Source organism: Microtus ochrogaster, linkage group LG3 (genome assembly GCF_000317375.1).
Source record: "Microtus ochrogaster isolate Prairie Vole_2 linkage group LG3, MicOch1.0, whole genome shotgun sequence".
NCBI classification, from domain to species: Eukaryota; Metazoa; Chordata; class Mammalia; order Rodentia; family Cricetidae; genus Microtus; species Microtus ochrogaster.
This window is the reverse complement of record NC_022029.1, coordinates 13,555,094-13,571,180: the sequence shown is the minus strand read 5'-3', so window position 1 is coordinate 13,571,180 and position 16,087 is coordinate 13,555,094.

Genomic DNA, 16,087 nt, shown 5'->3' with positions numbered 1-16,087 from the left:
AACCCTGACTGCTCTTCAGACTTAAGAGGGAGGGGGAGAGGAGTGGGGGGAGGGCGGGAGGAGTGGGAGGCTGGGAGGAGGCGGAAATTTTTTTTCTCAATAAAAAAAAAGGAAAAAAATAAAAATAAAAAGAAAAAAAAAGAAAAAATCACAGGATCATCTCCATAGACAATTCTTTGACAAAAATCTAGCAGGCTTTTAGGATAAAAGTCCTGGAGAGTAGAACTGTAGGGAACATGCCTAAACAAAATAAAGGTTATATGTGACAAACACACAGGGAACATTATCCTAAATGGATTGTTTAGGCTGGAAGGTGGTGGTGCACACCTTTAATCCCAACACTCAGGAGGCAGAGGCAAAAGGATCTCTGTGAGTTCAAGGCCAGCCTGGTCTACAAGAGCTAGTTCTAGGACAGGCTCCAAAGCTAGAGAGACACCCCATGTGGGAAAAAAACAAACAACAACAACAAAAAACAAAACCAAAACAAATCAATCTCATTGAGATCGGATCCCAAAAATTCTGCCAGAAAACTTCTTAAAACAATCAACAATTTCATCAAAGTGGTAGGATATATAACTTACAAAAATCAATAGGTTTTTATATATCAATAAAATTGTGGAGAAAGAGGTGAAGTACACTCCCACTCACAATAACATCAAATAAAATGAAATAGCTTGTAATAACCCTAAACAAGTAGGTGGAAGACCTTTACAATAGTCCTTTACATCTATGAAGAAAGACATTGAAGATGGATTGGTAGAACTAGCAATTTGAAAATGGCCTATCTATCAAAAACTATTTATAGATTTATTGTAATGCCAATCGATCCCCATCTCATTTTTCACAAACGTAAAAAAAAAAATTATCCTAAAATTTATTTGGAGCCACAAAGACCCCCTGATATCCAAAGCATTCCTAACAAAAAGAATAATACTATAGAGATTATCATTCCATACTTGAAGATATTACAGAGCCATCATAATAAAAACAAGTGGTACTGGCACAAAAACAGACTTGAAGACCAATAAAACAAAATCAAGGACCCAAAACAGGTACATGCAACTTCAACCTTCTAATATTTGACAATACCAAAAATACCCTTCAGAAAAGACAGAATCTTTAACAAATCATGCTGGGAAAATTAGATGTCCACATTCAGAAGGATGAAATTAGCCCTGTATCTATCACTTTGCACAAAAAGCAACTTCAAATGTATCAAGGAACTAAACATGAAGCCTGAAACACTGAAACTGCCAGAAAAAAACCTAAGCAGTGGGCTATAAGATATGGGTGTAGGAAAAGACCTTTGCAATGGGGTACCATTTCCCCAGGAATTAAGGCCAACATTTGATGAACAGGACATCATAGAACTAAAAAGCTTCTACATAGCTATAGAAATAATCAGTTGGGTGAAATAGAAATCCCACAAAATGTGAGAGAATCTTTGCAAGCTATATCAGACAAAGGATTAATATCTAGAATATTTCAATAACTAAGAAAAAGAATCAAAATACATAAAATAACCCACAAACATGGACTATGGATTTGAACAGAGAGTTCTCAAAAGAAGATATGAAAGTAGCTAAGAAATATCTGAAAAGTATTCACTATCCTTGAAAATTAAGGAAATGTTATAAAACCGAGTTTGCAATTTCATCGATTTCATCGCAGCTCCACCAGAATGAGCAAGATCAACGAAATAAACAATAACAAATGCTTGTGAAAAAAATGCAGGAAAGGGGAACCCACATTTCCTGATGGTGGGGTTTGAAACTGGTGTAGCCACTCTGAAAATCAATGTCAAGAACTCTCAAAAATCTAAAAATAAATCTACCATCCAATACAGCGATACCACTCCCTGACAAATAACCAAAATACTCAGCATCCTACTCCATAGACACTTGCTCAACCATGTTCATTACTGCCCTATTCACAATAGCTAATAAATGAAACCAACCTAATTATCCTTCAACTGATGAACGAATAATGAAAATATGATACTTATATACAATGGGATGCTACTCAGCTGTAAAGAAAAATGAAGTCGCCGGGCGGTGGTGGCGCACGCCTTTAATCCCAGCACTTGGGAGGCAGAGGCAGGCGGATCTCTGTGAGTTCGAGACCAGCCTGGTCTACAGAGCTAGTTCCAGTACAGGCTCCAAAGCCACAGAGAAACCCTGTCTCGAAAAAACCAAAAAAAAAAGAAAAATGAAGTCATGGAATTTGCAAGTAAGTGGATGGATCTAGAAAAGATTATGTTGACTGAGAAACACGTGACCCAGAGATAGAAATGTCCCATGTTCTTTTCCATCTGTGACTTTCAGCTTCAGATCTCCAGATAGGAAATAACCATAGAAACCAGGAAATAAAAAGTGGCCACAGGGTACGGAGGGAGGAGCGCTACAGAGGGGAACAATAGAGCAGATGTGATCTAAAGGGAGAGATGAGAAAATCAGGTGGGTCAAGTCACAAGGGCAGAAAAGGAGGGAGAAAGAACACTAAGAATGTCTTTAAACCCTGCACATATACACAACAATCAATGAAAACAAAGAGGCTGTGAATTTGGGAGAAGTTAAGAAAAGCTATATGAGAGAGTTTGGGAAGAGGAAAATGAAAGAGGAAATGGTGTAATTATTTTAAAGTTGCATGGAGGAATGTCTTGCCTCCAATCCCTTTCCAGATGACTTTGCTTACCACAAGTAAAACAGCTGACATTTTGATTTTTATTAATATTTTTAGAAATCACTTCTATCAAAGCAGCACCATAAGCATGAGATCCAATATCAGCTGTGTTTCTAAGCCGTTCATCTAATGGCACTGGTCCTGCCCTTTAAAGGCCTAATCACCCTTTTGCATTCTGAATTAGCATGTTCAAAAGCCAAAGATTCAATTAACACTTATCTGACTTCTGGATCTAATACTCTTCTATTTACAACTTAAGTCAATCTTTACAAAAAAAAAATCAGTGAGGGCTTCTTTGGGGCCTTATATAATTTTATTAAATGGCTCAGACCTCTTTCTTGATTCGTGAGCCTTGTCTCAAGCATTCAAAACTGTGAGATGACAGGGCCAAGGCATGATCATCAAATCCAAACTGTCTTTGCAAGTCAGCATATTAGCCTTCACCGAGACCCTGAGCTTGGGAAATATCAATTCTTCTAGCCCTATCTTATTCTTCTATGGTCCTAGCTTCCTCTTCCTACCATGTTCTCCACTGTAACTAAGGACCAGCTTCCAACACTGCTGTAGCTAAATCTTTCCAGTTCCACCCCTCCATGCCCTCCCTATCCCCTGCAGAAGCCCTTCCCAACAACAACAACAACAAATTTAAATTTAAACCAAACTAAAACAAGCAAGCAAACAAACACAAAAAGAGAACAACAGAAAACATCTTCACTCCTCCATCTTTCCCAGTCCTCCAACACCTCTTCATTTGTTCTTGTGGCATAGTGAACTCATGAGAATACAGAAGAATTAATATCTGTGAATGTTCCAATCTAAACACAGAGACATCAACATGAAGAAAGAAAGAGATTCCTGCAGAAGGACCAGTCCTCTTCATACTGTTTGCTCCAAAAAGACACTGTCTTCCCTAATCACACACCTTTAACGCCAGCACTGAGAACGCAGAGGCAGGGAAATCTGAGTTCAAGGCCAGTCTGATCTACAGAATGAGGTCCAGAGCTACACAGAAGTTCAGTCTCAATAAACAAAATAAAACATGGAAAACCCAAAACAACAAAAAGTATCTTTCTACAAGTACTTAGGCAAGAAATTCTTGCTAACCAAGAATCTATCTTTGGAAGTGAGAAGTTCCCAAGGCCTCAGAAAGTGTGGTCTTGCGAAAATCCACGAGACTTTAACTGGGCTTGTTCTTGCTTCAGTCTGCAGTGTGGTCTCCATTGCTTCTTTCCCCAGTGCGTGCACAGCAAGTTTACTTTCTGGGGAAAACGCTTATTCTCCTTTTGTATTTGTTTTCTTTTTCATTTACAGTAGTAGCTCGTGTGAATCCAGTGTCTGGTGGAAGGTGTTATGTAGTAATCAGAGAGTGATGAGCATATCAATACATATTCACAAAATTTTGACCAAAGAGCTACATGAAGTCAATGACTCTTAGCAAGTCTAGAATTAAGGCCTATTCCTTAATATGTATACTTGAGATTAGCGGACCAAAATTTGGAACTCGGTTCATACTTTCTTAGCTGTCTGCCCCAGAATATGTGTGTGTGTGTGTGTGTGTGTGTGTGTGTGTAACAGTGCTTAAGAATAGCAGGAATCCATTGTTTATTTGTATATTTCATATTATCTCATAATAAGGAGTTTCCTTACACATGGTAAGTGTGTGAAATATGGGTGAGAATTTCTAACTGAAGAGCTAGAAGCGAGACTGTGGATCTGTGAAGTAGCTCACACAGGGCACTTGTCAGGAATCTGGGAGCCCCTCTGCTAATCTTAGCCCCACTAAACAAGCTAGAGATAGGCTGCATTAGATGGGTCAAGACTGGTAGGGATTCTCCAGGCTATTTCATAAAACGGAACTGAATAATCAACAGGGAATTTTCTAGTCATTCCATGACTTCTAAAACATCTTCTTAAAACCATTAGGAACATCACTAGTGTGCGGTGTCTTCGGCAGGACGGTCTTACTGTCAAGTTCTAGAGGCTAACCAAGAACAATGGCAATCATCTGCAGTGTTTGTGAGTTTTTCAAACCTCACTAATCAACAGTTCCAAAAGGGATAATGCCTTCTTGGCTCTGAGCTTTTATTTGTTAGCCTGGGGTATATTGTAGGGACACTGTTGCACTGTGGTGGGGTTTTTGCCCCTCTAAAAGTGTGAACCTGGGAGAAGGGAGTCTAAAATAGGGCAGACTGAAGTCTCATGCAAGTCAGAGCATCAGAGAATGTATACTCTGAGGGTTAAGAGGAGTCACCTGAGTAACGTGTACAATCACAAAGACAGGCCACACATGGTAAACAAACAAACGTGTTTTTCCAGAGAGGCATATGAACAAATAACAATAGCCAGCTATAATGAATCATCTGAAGTAACTCACGCTTATCCACTACACTTGGGAGGAGCAGTAAAACACATCCCAAGGACAATTCCAGGATTTGAAGAAACTGAGGCCATGAGTTTTCTTGGAGTTTTCTCATAAGCACTCAGAATTCTCCCCACATAACTCAATTCTTAGACTGTGTTCCGACAGTAAGGTTTGATGTGGGAGTGATTTTCTTATTAATAAAGAAACTGCCTAGGCCCCTTGATAGGCCAACCCTTAGGTAGGCAGAGTAAACAGAACAGAATGCTGGGAGAAAGAAGCTAAGTCAGTGAGTCACCATGATTCTCCCACTCCAGGCAGACGCAGATTAAGATCATTCCTGGTAAGCCAGCTCGTGGGCTACACAGATTAATAGAAATGGGTTAGATCGATATGTAAGAGCTAGCCAATAAGAAACTGAAACTAATGGGTCAGGCAGTGTTTAAAAGAATACAGTTTCCGTGTAATTATTTCGGGGCATAAGCTAGCCATGTGGGTGGCTGGGTGCCGGGGACGCAGCCCCGCTGCTCCTATTTCAACAAAGGTTACTCCATTAAAATCGTGTGTGTGTGTGTGTGTGTGTGTGTGTTAAGAACCTACTATTAAAATAGTACATAGGACATGGAAGAAAAAACAAGCTGGCACTGACCTGGAAATCCCACCTATACTGGAGTGCTGCAAGGTACTGAGCACAGGGCTGGAAGGAAAATGCAATCCCCAATCGTACCCAGCTATGATCTCTGAGAGCTACAATAATGACTGGCCTGGAAAAAATACTTTCACTAGTACAATGGTGGCAAGAACAACCTGGAAGTAAGCAACTACTTTCTAGTTGAATTTAAGGCCTGTTACACAAAATGAAACCCATACCTGACACCATTATCAAGGACAGGAACCTGTAGCTAGACAGATCTTAGATCTTTTCTTTTCTTTTATTTATTTAAATAAAGTTTTTTCATTTATTTTACATACCAACCAATTTTCCCTCCCTCCTCTCCTCTCATCTCCTGCCTTTTCCTACCTACTCCCCTCCACCATTTCCATTCAGAAAGGGACAGGCCTCCTATGGGCTCGAACATAGCATGGCACATCTAGTTGAGGCAAGATCAAGCTCCTCCCCTTATGCTGAGGCAGGGCCAGGTAATCCAGCATTGCCATTGGTGATTTCCCTAATTGTCATCAGAGATACTCTATCCAGTAACTGATGGAAGAAGAGGCAGAAATTCACAGACAAGCAATACTTTGAGCTCTAAGAGTCTTGCAAAATAAAGGGAGGAGGGATTGTACCAGCCAGGGAGGTTATAATGGGGGAAGCCAGAGAGACAGCTGATTTGAGCTCATGTGAGCTCATGGACGCTGGACCAACAGTCAGAGAGCCTGAATGGGTCCAGCATAGGCCCTTTGCATGTGTGTGACATTTGTGTCTCTTAGTAGGGCTTCTAACCGTGAGAGCAGGACCTCTCTCTGGTGCTTAGCTGGCTTTCAGATCATAGATCTTAAGGGAGAACCTACTATTGCTAGTCCACTAAATGGACGTGTATTCAACTGACTCTTAATGATTTACCTACCCACGGATTAGTGTATTTCTCCATCCTCATCAGAGAGACTTTTTGTCCTCCCCCCCACAACTGGTCGAGGTACAGAGAAAGACACTGTAGAATACTCAACCACAAATTGGATTATTGACAACATGTATGAGACTATGCAAGATCAAGCCAGACTAAAATCCCAGCATCAAGAGAGGAGATAAGCACAAAATCCCGCTCCTGACTATAGCTAATGGAAGCTGATAGCCACTGGCAGACGGAGAGTCAGTTTTCTTTAAGATCTGATTACTGATAGATCAACCACACTCCAGTGGACTGTCACACCTCTAACAATCTATGGACAACACAAGTTGAATTTGATGTCGTTTTATTTCTTCAAAGAACACAAATTTGGGAGGGTAAGGTTGGGGAGGAGGAGCTGGGGGAAGGGGTGAAGGCCAAAAATTCATTGTATAAAATTCTCAAGAACTAATAAAGTATAATTAATATCAGATATACATTTATAGAATTTATAACATTCAAAGAATAAGGGAGGACAGAGAGAAGGGGATGAATGAGAACACAATGTGCCGGCGTGTTAGTACTCACATGCTCAAATGCCATAGTGAAATCCACCCCTTATACGACAGCTTAAAAAGTTAATTACAAAAATGTTCAAAGAAGAAGGCATGGATAATTAACAAATATTATCCTCACCCAAATAAAAAAAACTAAACTGCTTTTATCTCTTTGTAAAATAACGTACCCAGGGCATTTAAATTGCAGTTCTTGTTAGCAATCGGCCAAGGGTGCATTTGCTCAGTTTGGATAGAAATTAAGAACAGGCAGAGTGCAACTTTCTCATTATTAATGGCTTTGAGCACTAACTGTCAACAAGGCCAACTCTCCTCGGCCTCTCCTAGCAGGTGGGTCTGGAAGCTTGCAGTAGCTCCTTGAATCTCTAGTTCTACATCACTCACTGTCTGCTCACTACTGTGCTAGCCACTCCCCTCCAGCTCCTGCCGAGTCTAGTGCCATCAGCCCAGTGTAACCAGCTCAATCTGTTCTTCTTCACAAGTAACAAAATAGAAATGTCTGAAAGAAGCTTTATTGGGCATTAAGCTGCAGTATAACAGCATCAATAAGAGTTAGAGGAGGGCTGCTTAGGTAGATGGAAAAGTCAAGACGGGGCCCTCAACAGCTCAGTTCACACCACGTCCACAGTCAAGAGCAGGAAGAAATGGATGAATACATGGGCATGTGCTCACTTGTGCTTGGCTCAATTTCAGTTAGATAGTTGAGGATCCCCTGGCTAGGGGATGGTGCTACCCACAGTTGTCTCTCTCTTCTTATGTCAATCAACTGAATTCGCCACTATAATGTAGAAAATCCCTTGCAGAGGACTGTGGGGATGTACAGGAGTGACAGCTAGTGTTTAGCCATCAGACACATGATGCCCGGGTGGGGAGTCCCACCTGGAAGAGCTGTGGGGTCACTGGCTGTGGAAACCAGTTACTCCTACCTGTAAGTTCTCTCATTGGTCTCTTCTTCATTTCTTCCCTAATAACAGCTTTGGGTGTCTTTCCATTGCTTGTGTGTTTATCTTGTGAACCATCTGTTGGGCATGCATATAGCTGTGGAAGGTCAGAAGATGATTTTCTGCTTATGCGAATATTAAAGAATACTAGCATATTTTACATTACTCAGAGTGACTTCGCTTTCTCAGTCACAAAGACAGCCTTCTGCACAGACACGCTTACTTTAGACTTCAGAGCAGATTTAAAGCAGGCTGGTTGCCCCTAGAGACAAACACGTGAGGTCATTCTCCCAGGTGCTGTTTTCACTGATTCAAGGTCAGAAGAGAAGAAACACGATTAGACATAAGTTCTCATTAATTGCATTTTTGCACATAATCCCGTCTCAGGCCTGAGGTTCAGCCACTTGTTTACTTGCTGCCTGGGAACCCTCACCAGCTTAGAGCTAAGTATAAGACCACTGCTCACTGCACAGCCATCATGACTTTCCCAGCCTGAGAGAAACTAACTGTGTGACGTATCTTGGGTTTTGAGAAGGCGTAGAGCTCTAAAAACGTAACTTGAATGTCCAGAGTTTGGCTGTGGGAGAAACAGAGGCACCAAGAGCAAAAAGCAGAGAAAGAGAAGCAGAAGCCGCAGAGGGAGAGAGCAGAGGGCAGGGCAGCGATACAGGGAGGCAGAGGGTGGAGGGCAGGGGCGGCAGCGGAGAGGCAGAGAGAAGAACAAGAGAGATTTTTCTGAAAGAAAGTTTTTCAAGACTAAGTAAAGAGAAAGTTACCATCAGAAAGCATCAGAGTTTCTTTACTTTTTCCCTTAGATAAAAAGAGTCTAACTATTAGATAGGTAAGAGCTTTTCCTAAACTATTGGGCACTCATGGGTGATCTCACATACCATGGTGCTGACTGGGGCTGCCCTCCCTCAATAGCCGGCTTTAGTACAATGTAGACAATCCCATGTTGAAATTCTCTTCCCAGGGGAGTCTATGTTGTGCCCAATTAACGCCAACGATCAAGCACACACAGTGTCCCGCTGAACCACAGTCTCTCCGTTTAGTCAGCTGTGACTGTACCAGATTACTACGCCTACCTTTCTCAGTTATTATGAATATGGGGAGGGCCCCTGGTAGATTTGAGCAGGACCATCTGAAGCTTCTACAGAGATGCGGGCACCCAGGAAGGATAAGGGGCTTCCAAAGTTTTTGGCAAGAACAGGATCTCACAGTCTAAGAATATTATTTCCTCATTCCTTACACTCTAGACTATATATTTTTCTACGCTTTAGGGAATGGCTGTGGCCCTTCCTAAATATGGATTATAAAAACTCCCAATGTGTTTTCTCCAGTACACTCACTATAATGAAATGTTTTTAATCAGAAGCTTCTCAGTCTCAGGAGGTCCCATTTATTCAATGAGGCCCTTAATGCCTGTGCTGCTGGGGTTGTACCTAGGAAGCGATCTCCTGTGCCCATCTGTTGTAGGGTACTTCCCACTTTCTCTTCTATCAGGTTCAGTGTGTTCAGACTGATATTGAGGTCTTTAATCCATTTGGATTTGATTTTTGTGCTTGACTGTGGATTACTGCATATGCTTCTATCAGCTACTGGATATAGGTTCTGTGATGACAATTGGGGTAGTCACTAATCTGATTATGGGGAAGGCCAGTTCAGTCACCCATTCCACTATTGCTAGGAATCTTAGCTGGGGTCTGATGTGGGATTCCCCTCTGTATGCTGTGAATTCTATTGGTTAATAATGAAAAGTGCTTTGAGCTTATAGCAGAGCAGGGCAGAAAGAGCTAGGTGGGGAAAACTAAACAGAATGCTGGGAGAAAGAAGGCAGAGTTAGGGAGAAGCCATGGGACCACTGCCACCAGGGACAGACATGCTGGAACCTTGCTGGCCATGAGCCTCGTGGTAAAATATAAAACAGAAATAGGTTAAATTAAGATGTGAAAGCTAGCCAATAAGAAGTTAAAGCTAATAGATCAAGCAGTGATTTAATTATTACCGTTTCTGTGTGGTTATCTCAGTAGTCTGGGTGGCCTGGAAACGAACAAGCAGCCTTCCTACTACAGGAGTCATCCTTGTGGATTCCTGGACATTTCCCTAGTACTAGGTTTCACCCTAACTCCATAATGGCTCCCTTTGTAAAGATATCACTTTCATTGCTCTCCCACACCATCCCTTCCTGAACTTGGCCATCTCAATCCCTCATGTTCCTATCTCCATCCGCTCTCCTTCTACCATTCCCCTCCCCCCCCCCAGTTTACCCAGTAGATCTTGACTATTTCCCTTCCTGGGACCCTCCATGCTTGTCTCTTTAGGGTCCTCCTTTTTACCTAGCGTCTCTGGGGTTGTGGATTGTAAGTTGGTTATCCTTTGCTGTATGTCTAATATCCACTTATGAGTGAGTCCATACCGCGTTTGTCTTTCTGGGTCTGGGTTACCTCACTCAGGATTTTTTTTTCTAGTTCCATTAATTTGCCTACAAATTTCAAGATGTCATTGTTTTTTTTTATCGCTGAGTAATACTCCATTGTGTAAATGTGTAAATGTGCCATATTTTCTTTATCCATTCTTTGGGTGAAGAGCATCTAGGTTGTTTTCAGGTTCTGACTATTATAAATAATGTTGCTATAAACATGTTGAGCAAATGTCCTTGTGGTATGAGTGTGCATCATTTAGGTATATGCCAAAGAGTAGTATTGCTTGGTATTGCTGGGTTTTGAAGTAGATAGATTCCCAATTTTCTGAGAAACTGCCATGTTGATTTCCAAAATGGGTGTACAAGATATCTTTATTCTTTTCATCACAAACACTTTACTGATTTATGTTGAGAGGCTGCGCTATTCCATGGATTTCTCAAATGGTGACAGTGTCCACATTCCCACAGCCAGCTATTTTTTCTATCCATCCACAATTTTTGTTTTAATCCCACTTCCAGTTATCACCATTTTTTCATGTCTTTGTTATACTTTCATTTTTTCTAACCATTTTTTATTTCAATAATGAATTTTTGTAAAATGTCATGTATTTATTACTAACAGCCGAGAAGGCAACATTGAAATATCTCACTTTCTGTGAGAACCAAAGATGTTCGCTGACGCTCAACAACAGAGTGGCAGTAATGTCATCACTAGTCCATGTGTGGCTACTCGGGTAATGATTTGTACAAATGGAATCAGTAGTTAGTGGTGTTTGCACTTTGAGCTTTTATTCAGTTAATAATCTATGATAAACGAGGTCCAAACTGTTGGTGAGAGTAGAGGCACTGGAATGCTTAGTCACTGAGGGTGATGTGCGGATGCTTAAGGTTTGAGGAATAAAGAACGAAGGGCAGAGTTTGCACTTTGCGCTGTTATTCACCATTAATATAGTCTGAGAATTTATCATTGAGTTGTTCTGGGTCTGGTTTATGTAACTATTGCTCTAACCACAGTAAGACAAAGCTCATTCTGCATGAATACAAATGGCCATGGCCTGGGAACATAGATTCGGGTTACCCAAGTGGTTGATGTGGTCGAAATAATCCACTTGAGAACGTTACAAACCATCATTCTTATTGAGAGTGTAGCGAGGCCTTTACTTAGCTGGCCGGTGAAGAGCAGTCTGACACCTCGGAAAGGCAAGGCAGTGAAGCTAGGTAGGATGGGGTTTTTTAAATCAAGCTGAGATCAAGTCACACTGGGTATAAGGGTGAGGGTCTTCTGTTCAAAAGGGCCTCTTTCCCAGCAGGGAGGGGAGAGACCTTTGGATCCCCTCCCAGCAGGAAATGGAGGAGACCTTTGATCTGTACAACACTTAGCAAACATCCTTTGCCAGGAGAAAGCATTCTTTTATATGCTGGAGGGGGCTGTGGGAGTCAGGGTAACCCAACCTTTCCTAAGCCAGTTCATCTTAAGTTTCATTAATTCATTAAGCTTTTACAGTAATAGAACCAAGAAATTCATAAATAAAGATGCCTTTTAAAAACATGGATGGAAATGAGGCAAAATTAAAAGACAGGAAATTACAGGGACATGAGAGGAAAATCATGAGAGAAAAGGTCCGGTTTTCCCTGTCCTTGTCAGATGGAGTCAGGAAACTTCAGGCACTATTTATTGGCCAAAATTGGCTACAGAAGCAATGCATGCCTTTCAAAACATACCTTTTAATCTTGTTGTGTATGCTATGCTATACTCTTTAAGCAATGTTAAGAGAGAGTGTGTGTGTTGGGGGTGTTCTTACAACCTTTAGAGATGGAAGGTATCAGAGTCACCAACATCCTAGATATATCAGTTGTAAAGACAAGCTATGACTCTTCCTACGGTAATCCATGATCATCCTGTTGAGCTCTCCCAGCCCCTCTCCTTCTTGAAGGGTTTATGACCTAGATATTATTAAGTATTTTCTTAAAACAAGCCTCTCCACCAACGCAAATAATTCCAATCAAACCAAATTAAACCAAATTAAGAGATGCCCATGTTTAATGGAGTGCTCCCGGGTGGCCCCAGGAAAACATGGAGAGGGAAAGAGAAGAGGGAAGACCACGTGTTCATTTTTGTTAAGAATATTTCTTAATGCGAGCTCCCTGCTGATTCCAACATTCCCAATCAAGTCAAATCAAAATAAACCAAATTAAGAAATATCCAGGTTTAATGGGAGATCTGCACTCTCGGGTGGCCCCGAGCGGGGGAAACCCAGGAAGCTGTGGGAATGCGATCCCCGGGAGGAAGAAAGGGAGACCACGTGTTCCTCTTTTGGGGATCACTTAAATACCCTGGGGAGTGGTCCTGACCCCTGACCCCATCCCCAGGGACGGGTCAGGATCTGGCCTGCTGGAATTTGGAGTCCAGAACAGGCCTGGGGGCTGGGAAAGATGCAAGGGGTTGGGGCTTATGCTCCCAACTTGACAATTTTCTGGGGAGCAGTTTAAATAGCCCATTGGAGTGGTCTTGACCCTCCCTGGGGAGGGGTCACCATTTGGTGGGCTTTCTCAGAGGTGGAGTTTGGACTGAGGCAACTTCCAGGGGAGGGGAGGAGGCTTATGCCAGGAGCTGGGGTGAAGCCCCCAACCAAACAATCTTGACTGTTTGTATAAAGGGGTGTTAGGGAGCTGAGGTGATACTTTTGACCAAACAGACATCTGGGACAGAAGGCCTGGACAGGGAAGTTGACTACACTAGTAATAACTGTGGGATGATAGGTCCCAGAGCACTTCTAATAAGAGGATCAACATGCCTCTTTGAGTGGTATCTATTACTTCTAGACTGAGGGATTACTGACCTGCAGGTAAAAGCTTCTGCCTCAACTCTTTTCAATCCTATAAGTCCCCCACCTTGTGCCATGAGCACAGTCTCCGCTTCCTCATAGAGACTGAAAGAACACTTCTGACTTCTGTTTCTGGAGATGTCTGTCTACTTTCCTTTATTTCCTTATCTCCTCCATCAATCCTGACCTAAGCCCCCTCTTCTTTCTCTCTCTTCCCTCCCTCCCTCCTTCTCTCTCTCTCTGTCTTTCTCTCTCTGTGTATGTGTGTCTTTAGTAAGCTCAGCTTTCCATCTTACCTGAAATTAATTCCTTAATCAAAGCCAAAATCCTTTTGTCTGGATGAACAAGGGGAAAGAAGGAAGTGGTCCAGCAGGCAGCTGGATGAAAATGGGAACACAATCAGTCCAAGGTTGAACCCGAAGCCTCCAGCTTGCCCTTGATGGTCCTGGAAGCCCTGTTTCCTCTCCTTCTGTTGTAATAGGAGCAGCGGGGCTGTGTCCCCAGCACCCAGCCACCTGGCTAGCTTATGCCCCGAAATAATTACACGGAAACTGTATTCTTTTAAACACTGCTTGGCCCATTTCTATCTAGCCTCTTCTAGGCTAATTCTTGCACCTGGACTAGCCCATTTCTTATAATCTGTTGTAGCCCACGAGGTGGCTTACCAGGGAGCTTCTAGCCTACATCCATCCTGGGTCGGAGCTTCATCGCGTGTGCCTCAGAGCGCAGAGCTATCCCCGCGTCCGCCCAGGAGCCGGGAGCATGGCGTCCCTGCTCCAGACAGTAGAGCTGTCAAGTCTGAGCTCACTTCTTCTTCCTCCCAGCATTCTGTTCTGTTTACTCCACCCACCTATGTTCTAAGCTATGAGCCCAAGCAGTTTGTTTATTACTTAACAAATGAAATCAACAGATTGATATATGACACTCCCACATCATCCTTCTACCTCCTACCTCTCTTCTGCCCTCTCTCCCATCTGATGACTTTCTTAGCCTGCTGGTTGGTAGAAACTAAGCTATGCTTGTGTATTCCAGAAGAATTTACCTAATTGTCACCAAGATACATGCATTATTGAACTTGGGGAGGTCACAGTCTGTTCCCCAAGTCAGGTCCAGCCAGTCTATCTTCAAAAAGGTAATGAAAAGAGCAAAATTTAAAGTAAAAAGCAGAAAAAGAAGATTTATTCCATGTTGCCACATTGAGAAAAAGGACAAAGAGATTCATATTACACACACACACACACACACAAAACACACACATACACACACATACACACACATACACCTTTCTCTGGGGTATCAAAACATCCTATGTGTGAAATCTCTTTCTAGGAGATGAGGTCTACCTCTGTTGTCTTTTTCTTCACCCTATATGAGATTCCTGGGGGAATTTCCTCTTTCTTTGGTTTCTTTCGTTAATATTCTAATAGGTAGACTGAGAGTGTGTTTCTTTAGAGCATCTTCTTTTCAGCCAGCTCTTTACCGTTATAGTTAAGAGTACGATATTCTATGACTTTTGCAGAATCCTTATTATTTTACCCTCCTCTCTCCTTCTGTTTACCTCCCCGACTCATCTCTAAAGAGCACCTCTTTCCCCGTTTCTCTGTTCAGGTCACTCATTCTGTGTTCTTCCCCCTCCTCCACTCCCTTCTCTGCTCACCTGTGGTGGTTTCTTTTGACTTTCCTACTTCTCTTGGATATGTACTCACACCTGAAGACTTGGAGATAGGAGCCTCCAACAAGAAAGAAGATCCAGTGTTTGTCTTGATAGATTTGGGCTGCTTCACTCACAGTGACCTTTTCTGCCCAGTTATCAGCAACATGCACGATTTCATTTCTCTTCACAGCTGAATAGTATCACGGTGTTGGTGTACAACATTTTCATTAGCCATTGGCAGGTTGAAGGATGTTTCCATTTCCTAGTTCGTGTGACTAGAGCAGCAATAAACACGGCTGAGCAAGTATCTGAGAAGTAGGACGGTAAGTCCCTTGGGCTTATGCCCAAGATGTGATGTAACTGCGTTATTTGGTGGATTCATTGTTGGCTTGTTGGTGTCTGTCCACACTGATGTCTATAGTAGCCGTATAACTTTGTAATCCAACCAACGGGGCGGGGGGGGGGTCCCTTTCCCCACATTCCTCCAGCATTTGGTGCCAGTTTTTTGTTTGTTTGTTTGTTTTTTGGGTTTTTGATCTTTGCCGTTCTGATGGGGGTAAGATAAATCTCAAAGTTGTTTTGATTTGCATTTCCTAATTGCTAAGAAGATGAGAAAATTTTGAGATATTTCTAAGTCATTTTTTTTCTTTTCTTTTGAGAGATCTCTGTTCAGGTCCTGTTGATCCTGAGATTTGTGGGAGAGAGATCAGTCCCACAATTTGGAGCCGAATTTGAAGCAAGTTGTAATTAAATGCTGGCCAGATAAAAAAGGAGTCTGGTCGGATCTACCCATGTTCCTAGGAGATGGTCACGAGTCACATTTTGCAAGGACTTAAAAAAGGCAAAATCCGTAATTCAGTGTATCTCCCTTTAGGTCCAGTCAGTGCGAGGCACACACCCTAACATATTTCCTGCCTACGTGTGATCACGTACATCTGCTAGAGTTGCTTCAAACAAACTTGTTTAGGGAAATAGAAACACGTGGTTTGCTATTTTCCAAGAACCACAACTCCAAGCATTCCAGGAAGTTAGCTTGTCCTTGAGCAGGTGGGGCTTTTGGCTCTTACAGTGCCTGGCCCATT